Here is a 16,054-nt window from a genome sequence, read left to right as displayed (position 1 = left end):
TGGGCGAGTCTGCATATGATAAGCCAAGGTTGAGGCCCCTTTGAGAAGAGGGCTCAGAGGAGTCAGGCTAGCGTTTGCTTAAGGAGAGAGTCTTTGTGAGTGTAAAATGGTGTGGTCCTTTGTATGTAGTGTGCATATACCACAATTTTTTCATCTGTTCATCTGATGATCAGGCATGTTGTTGTATCCAATTTTTTGGTCATTGTGAATAGGCTACAATAAACATTCTTAGAGCAGTCTTAAATTTCTCTTGAAATTGCTTAGTGGAATTGCTTAGTCACAGCGAAGGGATATATTGAACTGCTAGACTAATTTCCAAAGTGGTTTATCAGTTTACACTTCCCACCAGCAATACAGTAACACTCCAGTTGCTCAGCATCCTCGTGAACATTCTGTGTTGTCAGTGAGGGTGAAATAGCATCTCATTATGGTTTCACATTGCATTTCCCTGGTGAAGCATGATCTTAGGCACCTTTTCGTGTGTTTCTTGGGCATTCCGACATCTTTTGTGACCTGTCGAACGTTCAAGTCTTCTGCCCGTTTTTGTTGTTAATGTTGTTTTTGGTTTTGACTTATTGGAGTTTATTATATATTCTGAATAGGAATTCTTTGTCATACAGATGTATTTTAAAAATACATGTATAGGAAAATAAAAATTTTAAATACTTAGAGTAGCATCAAAGCACGTAAACTGGTTGGGGTGACTGGCTGGCCCAGTTGATGAATCATCTGTGTTTTGATCTCAGCTCAGGTCTTAAACTCAGGGTTGTGAGTTCAAGCCCTGCACTGGGCTCCATGCTGGGTGTGGAGCCTACTTACACAACAAAAACAACAACCAAAACAACCCCAAACTGGCTGGGAATAAGTCTCATGAAAGACATGAAACACCTTTACACAGAAAAGTAAAAAACTTTGTTGAGAGGAATTCAAGAAGACTGAAATAAATGGGAGCTCTGTTTTGTTCATACATCGGGGAAGATTTGATGTCCTGGAGATTTCTGTTCTCCACGCCTTGATTCATGCAAACAGTGCAATCCCAGTTAAATCCTAGCCATGTTTTTTAGAAGAAATGAACAAGTTGATTCTAAAATGTATATGGAAATGCAAAGGGTCTGGAATAGCCAAAAAAGTCTTCAAAAGAAGAACACAGTTGATGAACTTACACTGCTTCTTCTTGCTTAATTTTAAGACTTAGAGCAAAGCCACAGTAATCCAAGTCTTTGACACAAAGAGAGATCAATGAGCAGAGCAGAGAGTCCAAAAAATAGACCAAACGCAAGTACTGTCGACTGATTTTTGCCCAGAGTGTCCAGTCAGTTCAGTGGTGGAAAGGGAAGTCTTTTTAATGAATAATTCTGTGTGACCTGGACATTCAGGCGGAAAGAAAACGGACCTTGACCCCTCCCTCATTCTGACATACACACATTAATTTGGGATGAATCATAAGCCTAAATATGAAAGCGAGAACCAGCGGCGCCTGGGTGGCTCAGTCGCTTGAGTCCGACTCTTGATTTTGGCTGAGGTCATGATCTCGGGGTCATGAGATTGAGCTCCGTGTGAACCCTGTGTCAGGCTCCACGCTAAGCGAGGAGTCAGCTTGAGATTCTTTCCCTCTCCTGCTCCCCCCTGGGCGCGCTCTCTCTCAAATAAATAAATCTTAAAAAAGGAAAAAGCTAGAACCGTAAAACTTTTGTATGAAAACATGGGAAAATGTCTTGACAACCTTGAGGTAGACAAATGTTTTGTATGCAGAACACAAAAAGTTCTAATTAGAAAGGAAAAATAGATACACTAAGAAAACGAAGAGGCAAGACAGACTGGGAGAAAATATTCAGAATACGTGTTCTTAAATGTTTTATTTTTTCCAAAAGTACTTTAGCATTATTCAGATCCATGGTATCTTATTAGTGTATTCTTTATTAACTGTTTTTTTCTTTTTTCTTTTTTGTTTAAGTCAGATATGAGACATTGTACCGTGGGAAATTTCTGATTGGCTTCTCCTCCTTATTCACCCTCTGGTCAATGTTGGTTCCTTTTCCGTTCATGTCTTGCCCAGTGTTCAGGGACTCCTTGCAGTAGAGACAGTAGATTTTAGATCCTATTGATCCTTGTGAAGTAACTGGCAATTCGATGAAGCCAGAAAGCAATAGCAGTAGCTTCCTTTGGGAGGAAATGATAGCCTGTGAGTCTTAGTCAATTGAGGCCCAGTGTTGTTTTTTGTTTTTTTGTTTTAAGATTTTATTTATTTATTTATTTATTTATTTATTTATTTATTTATTTGAGAGAGCGAGACAGAGTGGAGGGGGGCAGGGGGAGAGGGACAAGCAGAATCTGCACTGAGCGTGGAGCCTGAACACGGGGTTCGATCTCAGGAACCTGAGGTCATGACCTGAGCCGAATCAAGCGTCAGACACTTAAACGCCTGAGCCGCCTAGGCACCCCTGTTTTTCGTGTTTTTTTGTCTTTTGTTTTTGTTTTGTTTTTCTTAGGTGATTAAACACTTAAGGCCTTGCGGATCTGCTGAGGAAAGCAACAGCGCTCACAAGAAGGGAAACAAACTCAAAGTCTGTGTAGGTACAAAGTCTGTTGCGCGTAAGACTTTGCTTCCTGCCTTCCATTTATAAGCAAGAATAAACGCAACAGGAAATAGGAACCCAAAACTGAGACTAGAGGACGTAAAAGAACAACAATAAAATTAAAAATGAGAGGTAGAGCATATCTTCAAGGCCCGTATGCAGCATGCAGTTAAAATTCCCAACTTGAAAACCGATGCTGAGAGTATTGGATTGAGTCTTGCAATTGCAGATATATACATTGTAGGTACATATATATGTACATACAGGGCACCGCATATCTATCTATCTATCTATCTATCTATCTATCTATCTATCTATCTATCTATCTATCTACATGCACTGTGTATCCCTACAGAAGCAGACACACATACACACCGACACCATATCAGCAACTGAAGTGTTGGGGGAGGGATGGAAGTCCAAGTGGGTAAGTAGGTTTGCAAAGCAATGGAATTAAGTTTCCTCCGAGGTTGCACAGCTTGAGGAAACAACCTCGACCTCTGTCTGTAAGCGGTGCCTTCCACAGAGGGTGCTTCTGAGGGCTGTACGTGTTCCTGTTTGTCCAGCGTGTGGAATAATGCCTGGCATTGTAGCCAGCACTCATGAGTGTTGATGAGAAGTGAAATGAAGCAGCCCCAGCCTGGACCCTCACTGGCTGGAAGAGCGGGGAGGGCCCCTTCCCATTCCCTCTGATGGAGAAATATCCGGTGGAGGGCATGTCACACCTTTCCTAGCAAGTTCCCACCGTTGCAGGGGACGCTCCTGCCGAAGGGGCCAAGTCAGTCAGTGCTTCTTGAATGAACTGGTGGCTGCAGCAGATCAGTGTTTCCCACGGGAGGAATGGGAGATGACTTGAGGTGGCACCCAGATAGAAGTTTTACATTTTAATAGGTATTTATTACAGGGTGTGTTAGAAGAAAATATTAGGTAGCACGTCAGACCTGGGTACTAAAAAGAAGTGAAAATTGCAGGGAACACTGGATTGAATAAACCCTGAGAAAAGGTCTTTCTAAATATGGGATCTTTTTTTTCCTTCTTTAAAGATTTTATTTCTTTATTTTGACAGAGACAGTGAGAGCGGGAACACAAGCAGGGGGAGTGGGAGAGGGAGAAGCAGGCTTCCCGCTGAGCGGGGAGCCCGACGCGGGCCTCGATCCCAGGACCCTGGGATCATGACCTGAGTCGAAGGCAGACACTTAACGACTAAGCCACCCAGGCGCCCCTAAATATGACATCTTAAGTCAAGCAGAGAAAGTCACTTATCATATGGTTTTACTTACTTGTGGAACATAAGGAATTGCGTGGACGACTTTAGGAGAAGGAAGGGAAAAATGAAGGGGGCGAGATCGGAGGGGGAGACTAACCATGAGAGACTATGGACTCTGAGAAGCAAACAGAGGGTGTTAGAGGGGAGGGATGTGGGGCGATGCGTTAGCCCGGTGATGGGTATTAAGGAGGGCACGTATTGCATGGAGCCCTGGGTGTTATACGCAAACAATGAATCATGGAACAACTACATGAAAAACTAACCGATGTACTGTATGGTGACCAGCATAGCACAATAAAGAAAAAATAAATAAAGAGATCTTTCATTCTTTGGGTTTTATTTTATCTATTTATTTGTTTAACTTTTTGAGAGCGAGAACACATGTGAACGGTGGTAGGGAGGGGAGGGGAGGGGAGAGAGAAAGATCCCAAGCAGGCTGCACGCCCAGTGCGGAGCCAGACGTGGGGCTCCATGTCAAGACTCTGAGATCACAACCTGAGCCTCAGCCAGGACTCGGTTGCCCAACAGACTGCGCCACCCAGGCGCCCAGATTCACTCTTGATGTGTCCTGCAGTCACTGTGCACCATGTTGGAGTTGTCATTATCTGTGCACGTGGACGTGCTCGGTCTTCCTCGTGGCGTGGCTGGACCGCTGCACCTGCAGCCCCTGGCTGCTTCGGTCCACGTACCATTTAAGGGCCATTTGAAGAAGGAGCGCAAATCCCGATTGCTATTCCAGAACCATCCGTTGAGACCTTCTGACGAGATCAAGAAAGACAGAGGAACACAGCCTACACCTGGAGGGTCGGGAGCTTGGAAAGCAATCTCAGAGCCGGTGATGGCGATCTCTTCAGAAACTCAGCCTCGCCAGTGCCCTTGGCGGCTCGAAGGTCAGTGTTGTGTGGCAACTCACAGATCTCCTGAAAGGGAAGACTTGACCAACTCATGTCACTCATCCTTTCCCTTTTGTTCTGTCCCAAAAGTCTAAAAGGGCTTTTTCATAAACATGAAATGAGAATTGTAAGCAATAAGAAAGACATGGACTAACTGGCAGTGTTTCTTTTTTCTTTTTTCAGTCTTACAATTGATGGTGTCTTAGAATGAAATATGGCCTATGGTTAGTTTAGAAAAATTATAAAACAGAGAGAAATGAAAACACATACAGCCCAGAAATCTCTGAGCTTTCACCTGTTTCTCTGCTGTTCTTCAACCTCCCTGTATACCTTCTGCTACTGGAACATTCCGAGGCGCTTCCTGCCCCCATGCTGTTGTCCTTCATCTGGCATAAGCTCTGACTTCTCTGTGTCTCTGTCGCTGTGTCTTCCCGGGTTCCCCACTGTATCCCCAGTGCCTGGCACTTAGCAGACACTCAACAAGTATTGCTTGACTGGATCAAGAGTGTTAAACTGAGGGCGAGCACAGAAGCTGCTCCTTGTCATCCAGGAGAGGGCAGTAGGAAGGACAGGGAGGAGCTCCTAGAGGAAGGCGGCTTGGTCAGCTTTTCAGCAGGTAGAGCTGCTCAGCGGGGGAGCGAGTGCCTCCGTGGTGGGGCGTGCTCAGGCAGTAGCTCGGTGTTGTTGAAGGGTGCTTGCCCTGCATGTCAGGGTCGACCAGGTCATTTGGAAGGCCCCTTCCAACCAGACATCCATGTTTGCGGACTCTTCTCCCGGGTCTGTGGTTCTTTCTCGACTGCAGATAGGGCTTTTACCACTGGATGGCACCAGATGAAGGCTGTGAGGACAGTGCTCATCCAACCACCCACAGTGAGAACACAGTTTTTTCTCTTTTCATTATGGAAGTTTCGTTGATCTGTACAATGTTATGTCAGTTTCAGGTGTGCAGCATCGTGATTCGACAAGTTTGTTCATTACTCAGCACTCACCACGATTAAGTATAGTCACCATCTGTCACGGTACAGTTGTTATGACAATATTCTTGGACTATATTCCGGATGTTGTACTTTTCATCTTTGTGAGTTATTTATATAAGTGGAAGCTTGTAACTCTGAATTCCTTTGACCAATTTCGCCCCCCCCCTTTCCGTCTGGCAACCATCAGTTTGCTCTCGGTGTTTAAGGGTCTATTTTTTTTGTTGGTGTAGAGAACAGATTTTTCATGGCACTTATACCCCAAACACACACTTCAACAACTTCACAGAAACAGTCTTTAACTCGTACAGTATGTAACGCATACTGATTTTTTCTAGTTTACTCTAGCTGACTGCATTTTCTAAGACGGGGATTTGCAAACTATTACACTGATTTTATGACACGGATGGGTCACAATCCACTGTTTGAAAAGCACTGTTTTAGACAACGCAGCCTGTTCAGCCTTGTAAAACTCTGTGGGTCAGTTTTCCTTGACAGTCTGGGCTGTAGCAAGTTGTGTCCCTTAGTGAGTACTTGGTGTGTTTCTGTGTTGAGCTGCTGCCTTGAGCAGCAGTAGGTATGTGCTTCCTTATGGGTGTCTGTGGATGTGGGAATATGGACGTGGGAGATGGCGGGGGGCGTGTTTGTACAGGATTAGCACCTACTGTAGTCCAGGCAGCGGTAAGCCTTGTCAGTGGATATGAAGAGAAGATATATTATCTGTCTGCTTCTGGGAGCTCAGAACCCAGCTGGGTGACATCACATACACATACACACACACACACGAGCGTGCACACCCCCCCCCACACCCCCTACCCCTTTCAGCTTACTCATCAAGCAAATGGAAATGAACTGATGCGCTCAGAATACCACTTAGGACATTTCAGGGTGTAACAGAAGACCAACTCCATTTGGTTTATTTATTACTTTTTTTAATGTAAATTCAATTAGCCAACTTACAGTACATCATTAGATTCAGATGTCGTGTTCAGTAGTTTGTCAGTTTCATATAACACCCAGTGCTCATCACATCACATGCCCTCCTTAGTGCCCATCACCGAATTACTCCATCCCCCCACCCACCACCCCTCCAGCAACCCTCCCGTTTGTTTGCTAGAGTTAAGACTCTCTTACGGTTTTTCTCCATCGCTGATGACTTCCCATTCTGTTTTCCTTCCCTTCCCCTACAGTCCTCTGCCCTGTTTCTTATATTGCACATATGAGTGAAACCATTTGATATTTGACTTTCTCGGATTGACTTATTTCGCTCAGCATAATACCCTCCAGTTCCATCCGTGTGCATGTAAATGGTAAGTATTCATCTTGTCTGTTGGCTGGGTAATAGTCCATTGTGTGTATATGTGTGTATATATACACACATATATATATGTGTATATATATACACACACATACACACACACACATATATATATATACCACATCTTCTTTATCCATTCATCTGATAAGACATTTGCAAATATCTTCTCCCATTCCGTAGGTTGCCTTTTAGTTTTGCGGACCTTTTCCTTTGCTGTGCAGAAGCTTTTTCTCTTGATGAAGTTGCAATAGTTCATTTTTGCTTTTGCTCCCTCGCCTTTGTAGATGTATGTAGCAAGTAGTCGCTGCGGTTGAGGTCGAAGAACTTCCTGCCTGTGTTCTCCTCTAGGATTTTGATGGATTCCTGTCTCACAGTAAGGTCTTCCATCCATCTTGAGTTTATCTTTGTGTATGGTGCCAAAAAATGGTCCCGTTTTATTCTTCTACATGTGGCTGTCCAGTTTTCCCAGTACCATTTATTGAAGAGACTGTCCTTTTTCCACTGGATATTCTTTCCTGCTTTGTCGAAGATTAGTTGACCATAGAGTTGAGGGTCCATTTCTGGGTTCTGTCTTCTGTTCCGTTGATCCATGTGTCTGTTTTTGTGCCAGAACCATACTGTCTTGATGATTACAGCTTTGTACTCTAGCTTGAAGTCTGGCATTGTGATGCCACTAGCTTTGGTTTTCGTTATCAACATTCCTCTGGCCATTCGGGGTCTTCTCTGGTTCCATACACATTTTAGGATGATTTGTTACAGTCTGTGAAAAAAGTTGATGGTATTTTGATGGGGATCTCATCGAATGGTTCGATTACTCTGTGTAGACATTTTAACAGTGTTTTTCCAATCCATGAGCATGGAACGTTGTTTCATTTCTTTGTGTCTTCCTCAATTTCTTTGCTAAGTGTTGTGTAGTTTTTGGAGTACAGATCCTTTACGTCTTTGGTTAGGTTTATTCTTAGGTATCTTATGGGTTTCAGTGCATTTGTAAATGGGATCGATTCCTTCATTTCTCGTTCTTCTGTCTCATTGTTAGTGTATGGAAATGCAACTCATTTCTGTGCATTGATTTTATATCCTGCTGAATTCTTGTATGAGTTCTAGCAATTTTGGGGTGGTGTTTTGGGTTTTCCACATAAAGTATCATGTCATCTGCAAAGAGTGAGAGTTTGACTTCTTTGCTCAGTCGGATGCCTTTGATTTCTTTTTTGTTGTTTTCTGATTGCTGAGGCTAGGACTTCTCTAGTTGAAGAACTGCGGTGAGAGTGGGCCTCCCTGTCATGTTCCTGACCTTAGAGGAAAAGGTCTCCGTGTTTCCCCATTGAGAATGATATTCGCTGTGGGCTTTTCATAGATGGGTTTTATGTTATTGAGGTATATCCCCTCTACCCCTATACTGTGGAGAGTTTTAATCAAGAAAGGATGCTGCATTTTGTCCGGTGCTTTTTCTGCATCCGTTGAGAGGATCATACGGATCTTGACCTTTCTTTTATTAATGTGAAGTATCACATTGATTTGATTTGCGAATGTGGAACCACCCTTAGAGCCCAGGAATAAATCCCACTTCGTCACGGTGAATACTCCTTTTAATGTGCTGTTGGATCCTATGCGCTAGTATTGTGCTGAGAATTTTTGCATCCATGGGGTCTTTGTCTGTTTTTGGGATCAAGGTCATGCTGGCCTTAGAGAACAAGTTTGGAAGTTTTCCTTCCATTTCTGTTTTTTGAAACAGCCTCAGAAGAATAGGTATTAGTTTTTCTTTGAATGTTTGGTGGAATGCCCCTGGGAAGCCATGTGGCCCTGGACTCTTGTGTGTTGGTAGATTTTTTGATCACTGCTTCAGTTTCCTTGCTGGTTATGGGTCTGTTCAGGTTTTGTATTTCTTCCTGATTCAGTTTTGGTGGCTTACAAGTTTCCAGGAACGCATCCATTTCTTTCAGGTGACCTCATTTGTTGTCCTATAGTTGCTGTGTGTGTTCTTAAGATGGTTTGTGTTTCTTTGGTGTTGGTTGTGATCTCTCCTCTTTCATTCATGACATTATTATTTTGGGTCCTTTCCCCTTTCTTTTGGATAAGTGTGGCTTGAGGTTCATCAAGCTTATTAATAATTTCAAAGAACCGGCTCCTGGTTTCATTGATTGTTCTACTGTTCTTCTGGTTTCTATTTCATTGTTTTCTGCTCTAATCTCTATAATTTCTCTTCTCCTGCTTGGTTTCGGCTTTAGTTGCTGTTCATTCTCCGGCTCCTTTGGGCGTAAGGTTAGCTTGTGTATTGGAGACTTTCTGATTTTTTGAGGAAAGCTTGTATTGCTATGTACTTTCCTCTTAGGACCGCCTTTGCTGGATCCCAAAGGTTTTGAACGGCTGTGTTTTCAGTTTCATTCATTTCCATGAAATCTTTAATTCTTCTTTGATTTCCTGGTTGATGCATTCATTCTTTCGTAGGATGCTCTTTAGCCTCCGAGTGTTTGAGTTCCTTCCCTATTTCCTGTTGTGACTGAGTTCCTGTTTCAAAGCATAGTGGTCTGAAAAGAGGCAGGGAATAATCCCAATCTTTTGGTATCGGTTGAGACCTGATTTGTGCCCCGGTATGGGATCTCTTCTGGAGAATGTTCCATGTGCCCTGTAGAAGAATGTGTATTCTGTTGCTTTAGGATGGCATGCTGTGATGTACCTGTGAAGTCCATCTGGTCCAGTGTGTCATTCAGAGCCCTTGTTTCCTTGTTGATCATCTGCTTAGATGATCTGTGCATTGCTGGGAGTGGGGTGTTGAAGTCCCCTACAGTTATTGTATGATTCTCGTCGTGTTTCCTTCATTTGGTTCTTAATTGGTTTATGTAATTGGCTGCTCAAGTTAGGAGCATATATATTTATAATTGTTAGATCTTCTCGTTGGGTAGGCCCTTGAAGTATGATATAGCATCCTTCTTCATCCCCTAATACAGTCTTTGGTTTAAAATCTAATTTGTCTGATAGGAGGATTGCTACCCCAGCTTTCTTTTGAGGTCCATTCGCGTGATCAATGGATCTCTACCCCCTCACTTTCGATCTGGAGGTGTCTTTAGTTCTACAATGAGTCTCTTGTAGATAGCATATGGATGGGTCTTGCTTTTTTATGCAGTCGGATACCCTGTGTCTTTTTTTTTTTTTTAAATGATGACTTTTTTTTTGAAGATTTTATTTATTCATTTGAGACACAGAGATACAGGGAGAGAGAGAGAGAGCGAGAGAGAGCATGAGCAGGGAGAGAGGCAGAGGGAGAGGGGGAGAAGCAGGCTCCCCGCTGAGCCAGGAGCCCGATGCGGGGCTCGATCCCAGGACCCTGGGATCATGACCTGAGCCGAAGCCAGACGCTTAACCATCTGAGCCCCCCAGGCGCCCCTACCCTGTGTCTTTTGATTGGAGCATTTAGCCCATTTAGATTCCGAGTAACTATTGAGAGAGATGAGTTTAGTACCGTTGTATTACCTGTATAGTCCCTGTTTCTGTAGATCTTTTTCTTTCTGGTCCAGTGTTACTTTTGGGCTCTCTCTTGGCATAGAGGATCCCTTTTAGTATTTCTTTCTTTCTTTTTTTTTTTTTTAAGATTTTATTTATTTGACAGAGAGAGACACAGCGAGAGAGGGAACACAAGCAGGGGGAGTAGGAGAGGAAGAAGCAGGCTTCCCGCGGAGCAGGGAGCCCAGTGCGGGGCTCGATCCCAGGACCCTGGGATCATGACCTGATCTGAAGGCAGATGCTTAGCCGACTGAGCCACCCAAGCGTCCCCCCCTTTAGTATTTCTTGCAGGGCTCGTTTAGTGGTCCCATAGTCTTTCAGTTTCTATTTGTCCAGGAAGCCCTTTAGCTCTCCTTCCATTCTGAATGACAGCCTTGCTGGAGAAAGTATTCTTGGCTGTATGTTTTTCTCATTTAGTACCCTGAATAGATGATGTCAGCCCTTTCTGGCCTCCCAGATCTCTGTGGATAGGTCTGCTGCCAGCCTAATGTTCCTACCCGTCTAGGTCAGGAACCTCTTGTCTTGAGATGCTTTCCGGATTTTCTCTTTATTTCTGAAATTTGCAAGCTTCGCTACTGTATGTCAGGGTGCTGATATATTTTTATTGATTTGGAAACGGGTTCTCTCTACCTCTTGAACTTGTATGCCTGTATCCTTCCCCAGATTAGGAAAGTTCTCAGCTATGATTTGTTCATATATACCTTCTGTCCCTCTTTCTCTCTCTCTCTTTCTCCTCAGGGCCTGCAGTAACTCCTCAGCGGGGAGTCTGCTTGCTTCAGGATTTTTCTTTCCCTCTGCCCCTTCCCCCGCTCACTCTCTAAAATAAATAAATCTTTCAAAACAAAAGGAAGAGATCGAAGGAGGGAGGCAAGATGGTGGCACGGTAGGGGAGCTCGTTTCATCTGGTCCCTTGAATGTAGCTAGATAACTATCAAATCATCCTGGACACCTCTGAATTCAACCTGAGATGTAAGGAAGGAATTGCTGGAATTCTACTAATAGACAAGTGACCACTTTTTGCAAAGTAAGAGGTGCGGAGAAGTGAATCTGCGGGGATATATGGGAAGATCCTCTGCGGGGAGAGGGAGCCTGTGTAAGCCGGCCACAGGCAAGTGATACAGCCCCAGAGCGCAAAATCAGAACCTTTAGAAATCTTCTCCGCTAAGAGATAGCCCTGCCTGAAAGGTGCTCTGGTGGCAAGGTGGGGCAGCATCCAAGGTGGGACAGTGTGACCTCAGGATCCCTGGGGTCACAGGAAGAACAGGGGTGCTTGAGCCGGCAGAGTTCCCAGGCACTGGAGTGGGGAAACTGGTTAGGGTCAGGGAGCAGGGGGGGTTCTCAACTCAGTTTGCCATAAACCACGAACCACGGCTCATCTGGGTGACAGCTATTGTATGCGGGTCCTGCACAGGGCAGACAAGGCGGCGCCCCTCTGCCTTCTCCCAGGAGGATCGGTGCAGGCCCTCACCACAGGAGCCTGCAGACTTTGGCACACACAAAACTGAAGACCGCTTATCCCTGACAGTTTACTGAAGAGAGGGGACCTCGATCTTTTCGCTCTGGGCCTGGAAATCGGGGCGTGGCCATTTTTCTTTTCATCCTCTCAAGTGGCCCAGAGAGCCTTCGGGGAATAGAATCACATAGAGCAACTACAAGCAGTTTACACTGAGCCCGCCCCCCCCCCCCCCTGCAAGGGGGGGTACAACTCCCCCCAGGCCAAGACACCTGAGGGTCAGCACAGCAGGCCACTCCCCGAGCAAAGCAGCTGGAAGAACAGGGGAAGAAGTTTAGGAGCCCACAGGAGTGCAAAACTCCAGCACTAGGGGAAAACAGTAAATTGAATTCAAAGGTTATTTCATGATTCGTTTATCTTGCAGTTTAAAATTTTCCTTTTCTTTTTTTCTTCCCAACTAGTTTCTTATTTTATCAACTCTTTCATTTTAAGTCGTTTTTGATTGTCATTTTCTACATTTCCATTTTTTAGAGATAGTCTTCAGTTTTGCTTCCTTCTGCTACATTCAATTTTATGTCTGTATATATGTAACCTTGGTGATTTTACACTTCTGGGATTTAGTGTCTTTTAACAAACAGGCCAAAATACACCCAGGATTTCATGGAGGTTTGACCACCTGGGAGATAATATTCTCTCTTCTCCCACCCCCCAGCCACCCCCCACATTTCTTTTTTCTTCTCTTTTTTGGTTTCTGACCTCTTCGGATTTGACTAGTGTGTATTTGCTTGCGTCGTGGTTGATATTTTTTATGTTGCTCTCTTGTTCCTCCATTCTTCTCTGGGCAAAAGGAATAGAAGGAGGAATTCACAACAAAAGAAAGAACCGGAGGATGTACTCTCTGCCATAGATCTAATTGATATGGACACAATTGAGCTGAGCCTAAACCAAGAGTTGGCCGTTCAACTGACTGAGCCACCCAGCTGCCCCTCCATTTGGTTGAAATGGTAAAGACATTTATTAATTCACATGAGGGGCATTTATTAATTCACATTATCCGATGAGGGGCAGAGCAGGCTATAGGCCCACAGGGGCTTCGCATGGTTTTAGGGATGCAGTGTCCTTCCAGTACTTCTCCTTGTCCTAAGGCTGGTTCCCTCAACGGTTGTCAGAAGCCCTTCAGTGGTAATCTGGGCTTCAGCTCCCTGGTTTAGAACACTGAAAGTTTGGTTCCTTGTAGTGTAGACCGGGGAGAGTTTAGGCTACCATAGCATTTTCCAGGTTATAGTGTAGACCAGAAAGTGAAGGCTACTATAACATTTTCTAGGTTGTGGCTGTTGTGTTTCTTTGTTCCTGGTTTTCCCACTAGGACTTGCTTAAAGGGTGTGGAAGGACCGGTTCCTAATCCAGAGCCGGGGGAAATACTTAGGTAGTCGTTCGTGAGTTTTCCGGAACGATCCTGGATCTCCTTTCCTATGGACACAGAACTTCCGGTCGAGCAGAGTTCTCTGACTGGCTCTCACCCGTGGGTTTGCTGAGGGAATAAGTGGTGGCAGGTTTTCTAGGTGAGGGATGAGGTGAGGTTCTGTGCTGTCTAGGGTCTTGGGGAAGGAGGTAGGCGCACGAGTAAAGAAAGGGAAGAAATGGCTGCCGTGGGGACGGTGACGGGCCATGTGTGCGAGCACCAAGACGGATGGCTGAGTCTGCCGACATTTGTAATGGAGTACCAGACGTGCCTCTGTTGGCCTTTTGAGGTAGATGAGCTTTTAGGGATTCACTCTTCAAAAGAGGGAGTTCCAGTGTTCATTCTCTCCAGTGGCGAATGGAAGTGCTCATTTCCCAACATCCTCACCAGCACGGTGTATTAGAAACCTTTTCATCGTGGTTAATCTGATATGTGAAAGATGGTGTCTTCAGTAATGTTACTGTATAATTTTTTTTACCGATTTTCTTTCTTTATTTGACAGAGAGAGACACAGTGAGAGATGGAACACAAGCAGGCTTCCCGAGGAGCAGGGAGCCCGAAGCGGGGCTCGAACCCAGGACCCTGGGATCATGACCTGAGCCAAAGGCAGAGGCTTAACGACTGAGCCACCCGGGTGCCCCCGTCATTTTATTTTATATTCCTCTTATTTTGGGGGGTGAAGTTGAAGATCGTTTTTATATGTTTAAGAGCCATTTATATTATCTTTTACAGTGAACTGTCTGGTCAAGTAAGGAATTCCTTTCTTGACCTTAGTAAAATGATAGTAACACTGTTAGGCTCTGAAGTCCTTTCTATCAAGGCAGTGAAGGGATTTGAGATGGGAGGGTGACTTAGTCAGATTGAGAAAGTGACCAAATGACCACAGTCCTTGGGCATGCAGGGAATCCTCACCCTAAAGATGGAGCCTATGGGTAGATTCTGTAAGAAATGGAAAGAAAGTGCAAAGTGGTGGTTCCTGAGAATAAGGACATGGACCTTACTTGGAGCTGAGGGTGAACCCAGGCATCAGGGAGATGGGGCCAGGCCTGGCTAAGAGGCCTGAAATCCTCTCTCCCAGGCTCCTGAGGCAGCTTTCCTAACCAGGGCTACAGAGGTGGGAACCCAAGTTGGGGCCCTGGGAGCTAGACGCCCCAGGCAGGGTGTCAGCCGGCCTTCCTTCCTTCTTCCTCTGCATGGGCTGGCATCTCCAGACCGGACCCCCTAGGAGAGGGCTTCCCAGGCAACATGTGGTGAGCATCTTTAAAGTTTTGTTCCAATAATCTCTCTGTTGTGGACGATATTCTATAACATACATGAAAAATGATTTCCTAGAAAGATAAAATGCAAGAGACACATCAAATAGAAGCTCAAGTTATTTATGAGGAGAATCAATAGACGTAGAATTCCTATGTCACATTGCAGTAAGTTTCTAAATGCTACTGAAATTTTGTTCTTAAAGTAGTTATACTTTAAGCAACAGGGCTTTAGAACAGATATTATCTTCCATTTCCCCCACTTAGAACAGATACTGTTTTCCATTTTCCCCCCTTTTATTCCTCATCGCCTTCACTCCAGCTCCCCAACCCACAGCTGAACCAGTCCATTTATTCGGCAACGTTTGCTCATGCCTTCCCCTCCCGCAGACGGTCTATGAGGCCACTTTATAAACAGGGGCTCTTACCCACACAGGATGGAGAGGAAGGGAACGTGGTGGAAATACGGCTTTTCTTTTCTTTTTTTTTTTTTTTTTTTGCTTTGACATTTATCTGCCCCATTTCCTGACCCCAGAATCTTATTTTCGTCATGATCTCGCATTGTTGAGTTTTCACAGAGTCTTGAGAGGCTTACACCTAACCAAGAGAAAGTACATTTCCAAGAGGAACATTTAGATCTGATTTTTCATGTAAAACCCTTGTCTTTCTTATGTAAAATTATGGGACTTTTTTTTTTTTTAAGATGGTTAATTCCACCATCAAGTAGATTGTACTTACTTGAGTTCAAACAGCTTTTTAAAAAAAAAAAACTGGGTGTTACACGCAAATCATGAATCATGGAACGCTGTATCAAAAACTACTGAAGCACTATATGGTGATTAACATAACCGAAAACAAAAAACAAGAGAATGTGAAAGTCACTCTTTCTCCCATGAAGTCCACAGATAAACCGCTGACCCCAAAGAAGAGCAGAAGAGTCCTCATTGGCTCTTCTCCTGGGCTGGGCTCTGCAGGGATGATTTCCAACCTGACTGAGCGATAGCTTGTCTCTGTCTCTCGGGATATTTTGCTCGAGTCCATGGCATCAGCCAGCTGCTGAAGGCATTTCTACGGAAGACAGAATGTCATTATCAAATTCTAAATCTTGGGGCTGGGGTAGATACCACCTTCTGGAGATTAAAGGTAAATGAAAATTCCCCTTCTTCTTTCCCGAATTGTTTCATTCGTGAAGGTGCCCGCCTGGTTCAAAAATGTTAAAAATATATTCAGAAGGAATGCAGTGACTGCCTGTCTCGCGCCCCTGTCCCCAGCTGCTTGCACCTGCTGCCACCCTCAGCCACATACGTGATGTCCCCAGGGCCTCGCTGAAGGATAGGTGCCTGGCTTCCCATCCTTTGCT

At 44.5% G+C, this 16,054-nt stretch overlaps 1 protein-coding gene across 1 annotated transcript in view; it reads left to right on the top strand.

Moving 5' to 3' along the window:
- Positions 1-14,237, top strand: part of LOC135364564 (thyroid receptor-interacting protein 11-like) — a 41,593-nt gene extending 27,356 nt beyond the window's left edge. The window contains exon 2 of the mRNA XM_064592865.1: positions 13,944-14,237. The gene's annotated coding sequence lies outside the window, so the exon portion shown is untranslated. The remainder of the gene's footprint in view (positions 1-13,943) is intronic.
- Positions 14,238-16,054: the final 1,817 nt, after the last annotated feature.

This window comes from Mirounga angustirostris, unplaced genomic scaffold (genome assembly GCF_029215605.1).
Source record: "Mirounga angustirostris isolate CCGP_5_RB_7025 unplaced genomic scaffold, mMirAng1.0.hap1 SCAF_5, whole genome shotgun sequence".
NCBI lineage: Eukaryota > Metazoa > Chordata > Mammalia > Carnivora > Phocidae > Mirounga > Mirounga angustirostris.
This window is presented reverse-complemented; position numbering and strand designations above follow the sequence as displayed.